Source organism: Panthera leo, chromosome B1 (genome assembly GCF_018350215.1).
Source record: "Panthera leo isolate Ple1 chromosome B1, P.leo_Ple1_pat1.1, whole genome shotgun sequence".
NCBI classification, from domain to species: Eukaryota; Metazoa; Chordata; class Mammalia; order Carnivora; family Felidae; genus Panthera; species Panthera leo.
The window spans coordinates 120,885,469-120,892,164 of record NC_056682.1 but is presented as its reverse complement, the minus strand read 5'-3'; the positions used below and the strand labels follow the sequence as shown (position 1 = coordinate 120,892,164).

Sequence of the window (6,696 nt, the reverse complement as noted above, 5' to 3'; positions counted from 1 at the left end):
TCATCCAAAACTTGATTTTTTTCTTTTATGAAAAAAGAGGAGTTTTATTCCACTGATTTTTATGCTTTCTACTAATGGAGGATTCTCAAAGATTTAACTCTTTCATTTCTGACCACTACCCCTACCCTCATCCGAATAATGGTAGTCCTTCAGTCTCCAATGTGTCTCTCTCCTTCCCATCCTGCTACTAAACACACACAAGCACACAAAGGAGCTAGAGAAGAAATCTACTCCCCCGTTTGTTCTTGCAAAGACAGGACCCCTGTAAATAGAAGTATTGGTTACTAGAGGAAGACTTAGGTAGAGAATAGGATGATGCTATGAAGAATAATCTGGAATCATATGAAATCTTGAAAAGAAGGTACACACTTCGTCTTGCACTGGGCTATCTCCCATAGTAGAGGTAAAAATAATATAGTCACATACCTAGATATCCTGCAACTTGCTATCTACTAAGGGAATGACGTAATAACACCTGAAAGTGTTAGATAGTATTTTAGTCCTAACTAAAGGTCCAAACAGAATTCAGAGATCCAATGGTTTGCAGTGGTCAAGAAAGTTTTTATGAATGTGAAGGGGCTTGACTTAAGGCTTTAAAGGAGTAATATTTAGGTGAGTGGAAGAATGCAGAACGCCATTCCTGGCACAGGATGCAGCATAAACAACGTGTAGGGGAGGAGCTGAAGAAAATACGTTGGTCAAGGGCAAGGAGATAGAAGGAGGAGTCTCAATGAACAGAAATATAGAATACCTTCCAGAACATAAAATTGCACTCTTCAGACAGTGGGATAACGCACTGGATGACTTCCTGCTTATCTATCTCAAAGCTGGAATTAGAATATCCTTATTTAAAACTACAGATTTACATTTTTTTCCCCAATGGTTCATTGACTGAGTGGCCCACCTCCAGGACAGTTTGCTATTGACATTGCTCAGAGAGGTGGATAGAGGAAGAAAGAAAGAAAGAAAGAAAGAAAGAAAGAAAGAAAGAAAGAAGAAAGAAAGAAGGAAAGAAAGAAAATAAAGAAAGAAGAAAGAAGAAAGAAAGAAAGAAAATAAAGAAGAAAGAAAGAAAGAAAGAAAGAAAGAAACAAGAAAGAAAGAAGAAAGAAAGAAAGAAAGAAAGAAAGAAAGAAGAAAGAAAGAAAGAAAGAAAGAAACAAGAAAGAAAGAAAGAAACAAGAAAGAAAGAAAGAAAGAAGAAAGAAAGAAGAAGAAAGGAAGAAAGAAAGAAAGAGAAAGAAAAGAAAGAAGAAAGAAGAAAGAAAGAAAAAAGAAAGAAGAAAGAAAGAAAGAAAGAAGATAAAGAAGAAAGAAAGAAAGAAAGAGGAAAGAAGAAAGAAAGAAAGAAAGAAGAAAGAAGAAAGAAAGAAAGAAGAAAGAAAGAAAGAAAGAAGAAAGAAAGAAGAAGAAAGGAAGAAAGAAAGAAAGAGAAAGAAAAGAAAGAAGAAAGAAGAAAAGAAAGAAAGAAGAAAGAAAGAAAAAAGAAAGAAGAAAGAAAGAAAGAAGATAAAGAAGAAAGAAAGAAAGAAAGAGGAAAGAAGAAAGAAAGAAAGAAAGAAAGAAAGAGAAAGAAAGAAAAGAAAGAAAGAAGAAAGAAAGGAGAAAGAAAGAAAGAAAGAAAGAAAGAAAGGAGAAAGAAAGAAAGGAAGAAAGAAAGAAAGAAAGAAAGAAGGAAGAAAATCTAAATAATTCAATCTCCATTTCAAAAGAGAATTTCAAAATGCAGAAGCTTTTAAAAAACATACATGAAGCCATCCTTCTCACTTTAAGGACAATGACCATTCTATGTGAGAAAAAGAACTGTGTCTAGCATACTTAACTGTGGAGGCCACAAATACACTACTTCTTCTGAGTTAGAAGCCCCAAACCTGAATATTATAGAGCACAAGGCAAGTCATGAGATTTCTGTACAATAAGCTGGATGCCTGTCATCCCCGGGGAAAATCAGAGATTGACTCAACTGCATAGTTTCAAAGACCAACCTCAATAAGTTTATTAAAAGTAGATGCCCACCCTTCACTCTCTGAGAGTACAAATTCCATTTCTGTCTCCACACCTCAGTAATAGTCCCCTTGCCCCCTCCAAAAGTGTACAACAAAGAAGTGATTCCTGTTGTGTATACCATTCTGGAGCTGGTAGAGGGGCAAGTGACATCTGCTCTGTATCAGTCTTTAGCTTAACTACAGTGACTTCTCTATCCTGTGAGAACTTGAGTAAAATTTGCACATGAAATATGATGTTAATGATAACTATGGGGACACCTGGCATTTGCTCTCTAGCCCCTGACATTTATGTTTCCACTTGGATTTTTTTGGCTGACACTCAAAGCTGGATTTTCTTCATGGTGCCCTGCCTGGCAGGAGAATCTTGTTTGACCTGGTAAGTGACGCTGTGCCCTGGAGAAAACTTTGCAGGGAGTTGGATCAAAGTAAGAGATAAATGCAATTTTTGCAAAACCTGGCTTTGTTGGAGCTAGTGTTGCTCCCTGCAGGGACTTTCAGTAGAAGGGATCCCACGCAGATGGGTGCTGTGCTGCACGGTATTTTATGCATGCCACCTACTGGTGCACACAAAATGCACGATGTGAGATTTGACACGTCCTCCCAGTTCCAGAATACATGTGCAACCTGGCAAACTCATTATCTGATCAGAGTAAACTGCACCCACTTTTGCTGTTTTTACAACTATTTAAATTTTAAAATGTCATTTATTTCTCCCCCTTAATAGGGATGTGGTTTTTTTTACTGTGTTGGTTTTTTAGAGGTTTTTAGAAATGGTGCCTGAATTATGAGCAGAGTAGAATTTAAAAGGTCTGTAAAAAAAAAAAACATTGCTTTGTGAACTAGGTCAGAAGGGAAAAGACTTCATTAGTGAGCTAGATAACAGAAGGAACTAAATGAAGTAATGCTGATAGAGAAGGAATGAAATAAACGGAGTAGAATTATCCCCACATAAATACTTACTTTTTGTTCTTATCGATGCATTTTTCAAGGAATGCAATGGTCAACACCAAAGGAGAGCCAAGAAAACATTTCATTAAGATTTACTTGAATTGAAAGTGAAAAGAAGAAATTGATAATCAAAGCTTATTTGATATCAGAATCTGTGCAGTTCCTCTCCCCCGCTATAGACACCCTTCTCCATCCTTCTCTACCCTGGTCTTTCCCTGGTTGGCTGACTTCCTGGGATGACACGGAGTAGTCTAGGTGTCTTGCTGCTGGTCAGCTTTGGCTGTTGAGGGGCAAGATGCTAGAAAGCCAGGCTCTTTCTTCCCTAACTCTTCCCCGTTTTGAGGCTGTACCTCTGGCAGTAGTATATTCTCCATACACATTAACTAAAGCCCTCTCCTGGTAGCTCCTCATCCAAAGTCCCAGTGCTGCTTGGGTTCTGGTCACTATCCCTTCACATCCTTCTTTCAAACTTAGGGTTGGTAAAAGCTTCCCACTATGGCTAGTGCCTGGGTACCCTCTCATCATTTGATTCTCAGACTCTGAAAGTAGGAGCAACAGCCTCTTTCTGAACCAGCTGGTGGCCAATTCTGAATCCTTCCAGAAGTTTGACCAATAAGCCATCATAGGGTGCCAGAGCTTGAAGGAATTCTGGGGAATGGAGTCCGCTATCTCCATTTTAATGTTTTTAATGTTTATTTATTTTTGAGAGAGAGAGGGACAGAGGCATAAAGAGAGGGACACACAGAGTGTAAAGCAGGCTCCAGGCTCTGAACTGTCATTACAGAGCCTGAGGTGGGGTTTGAACTCACCAACACCATGAGCCTTGAGATCATGACCTGAGCCAAAGTCAGACGCTCAACCGACTGAGCCACCCAGGCACCCCAGCTATCTCCATTTTCAAAACAACGGATCTGAGTTTTGGAGAAGTGGCCCAAGTACTCAACAATAGACAACCAAACAAGCTGATCTAGACCTGCAATTCAGGTCACAGGCTCTCAGTTCCTCCCAGGGTACTGTATCAGTTTCAGTGTTATTAACCTGTAGAAGGAGAGGAAACCAGAATATGTAAATTAAATCCCAATGCAAATTTTGTGTGTAAATTAATTTTGTATTTATCAATATGTACCAAGAAGGATTTTGACATACATATTACATCAGATAGATAGCAGCTCATGACACAGGACCGAAGGTTTTGTTTTTACTGTGGTAACTTTTGTTGTGCTAATGTTACCTCCTAGCATTCTAATTTTCCTACTGGGGACATTACACTTCTTTAAATGACTCAAATACCTAAATTATCACATATTCTAATTGACCAATATGTCTGGTAAGTTATTTTGAAATGTAGCAGTATACCAATTGAATAAAAATCGAAGGGGGGGGGCGGTGAGGAAGTATTTTCCTTCAAATGGACTCCAGAAAGACTGGAGGGATCTGAAGGCCTGAGTTCTGGCCCCAGTCCTATCACTGACGCCATGGCTTCCTTGGCTGAGGGTCCACTTACACATCTCTAAACAAAGTGGGGGGTCAGGTAACTTCTTAAATTCTCTTCCATCTCCTCTATCCCATAATTCTACAAACCAGAATGTGGAAGCAAGAACTCCTCCAGTTTGGTCATTAATAAAACGCAGAAAAAAATTTTCAAATAATTTTTGACTTGCTTTATATTTTTTTATCTTTTGATTTGACAAATACAAAAACAAGAAAGAAAGCGTAATTACTCTTTCCCCAATAATGCTAGAATTAATGGAAAATAAATGTTGAAAGTGAAGTTCTAGTGTCTCTTAGCTAGTCTATTAAGAATATATTTGCGGCGCCTGGGTGGCTCAGTTGGTTAAGCGTCTGACTTCGGCTCAGGTCATGATCTCGCGGTCCGTGAGTTCAAGCCCTGTGTTGGGCTCTGTGCTGACCACTCAGAGCCTGGAGCCTGTTTCAGATTCTGTGTCTCCCTCTCTCTCTGACCCTCCCCCATTCATGCTCTGTCTCTTTCTGTCTCAAAAATAAATAAACGTTAAAAAAAATAATATATTATATTATATTATATTATATTATATTATATTATATTATATTTTAATAATAATAATATAATAATATATTATCATAATATTATATATTATATTAAGAGCAGTTTTTCTGAATGTTTTTGGTTGAGGGAGAGAAAGGAAATGTTTTCAAGTCATTGACTAATTTCAAGATCTTCTAAGTGTTGTCCACAATTTCAGGGGTCCGCAAACTAAGACACCTATATACTTAGTTTAAAAATTCTTTTTTTTCAGCAGACAAATAATTATATATTTTATAAGCAAATTTCCATCTTGAACCTTTCCCTAATAGTCTTTTGTTATGACTTAAATAACATGGACTTTGTGTGAAAATAGGAGTCAAATCCCAGTTTTATTGCTACCTACCCAAGTGAGCTTGATCACATTACTTGATTCCTTGTATATCATCTTTATCTTCAAAACAGAATGAAAGTTTTGTTCTTATGAGGTAAATGAGATAATATATGGAAAATGGCTCTGGATACTGTAAAGGATTTATCTAAGGTGGTTATCGTTTTTTAGCCCTTAACACAGGCCTGACCACATGGGTGCTCAGTAAATACTTGATCAAATAAATAAATTTGATCAAGTGTATTTATCAAATACATTCGATAAATACACTTGATCAAATCAATCAATCAATACATTCATTTGAATGAATAAATGGTAACCATTTCCTTTCAAATTCTCTGTTGAGATTTAGATTGTCACCATAAGAGCTTTTGTTTAAATCTAGGCTTTCCACTGGAAGTTGTTTATTATCTTAGCTACTTATGTGTTAAAAGCCATTATGTTAAAAGATGCTAATGGATGTGTAGTACTACAATTCTTTAAAATACTGAAATAGCTATAGTTTGAATCCTCTGGGTCAGTATCATAATAGTTTAATGTGTTGTTATGAAAGCACTTAGAAGGGACACAGAATAACCTCAAAATAAAAGCAGTTCCCTTCTTTCCCTTCTCTTCCCTGGAGAGATTCGCTGTTTAGTGGATGCGTTGGTCAGGAAAGTCTGACTTCAGCTGTGGTGAAAAATCTCCAAACTCTATGTCTTAAACAACTAAGGTTTCTTTCTTACTCGTGATATATCTCCACCACAGGTCTCTTAGGAGCTCTGTTAGTTGTAATTAATAATGAGCTCAGGCTGATAGAGCAGATATCATCTCAAACATCTCCGGTTGCCATACCAGAAGGATACAGTTCTGGAGGGTCTCATGTCAGCAGCTAGATACACCAGCCTAGAAGTGACATACATCTTGTCTGCTCACACCTCATGGGCCAGAACTAGTCACAGGGCCCCACCCAATCATGAGCAGCCTAGGAAGTACCATCCTACCAGGTCCCCAAAATGCAGAGACCCAGAAATACTTGGCAAGCTATACTAAGGATTGCCATAGTAGAGGCATAAACTAAGATATTTTTGGACCACCTCAACCTGTCTTTAACTCATTCAGTCACTGAGAAGTCTTGCTTCAAGCCAATCAAAATCTTTCCCATGTTTATTCTGAAGAGAAAGAGAAGCAAGAGATTGGGAAGAGAGACGGTTAGGAAAAATGGGGAAAGGGAAGGTGAAGGAGAGAAGAGAAGGATAAACAGAAGAGCAGGAAGGTAGGAAAAAAGCAAATCAAAGAAATTACATTTTTTCTAGAATATTCATCATCAATTAAAGGATATGCATAGCTATAGCATTTTTAGAGACTCC

At 37.7% G+C, this 6,696-nt stretch overlaps 1 non-coding gene across 1 annotated transcript; it reads right to left on the bottom strand.

Moving 5' to 3' along the window:
• Positions 1–3,738: 3,738 nt before the first annotated feature.
• Positions 3,739–3,832, bottom strand: TRNAQ-UUG. Its single transcript has one exon. It is a non-coding gene; the product is annotated as a tRNA-Gln (tRNA).
• Between the last annotated feature and the right edge of the window lie 2,864 nt (positions 3,833–6,696).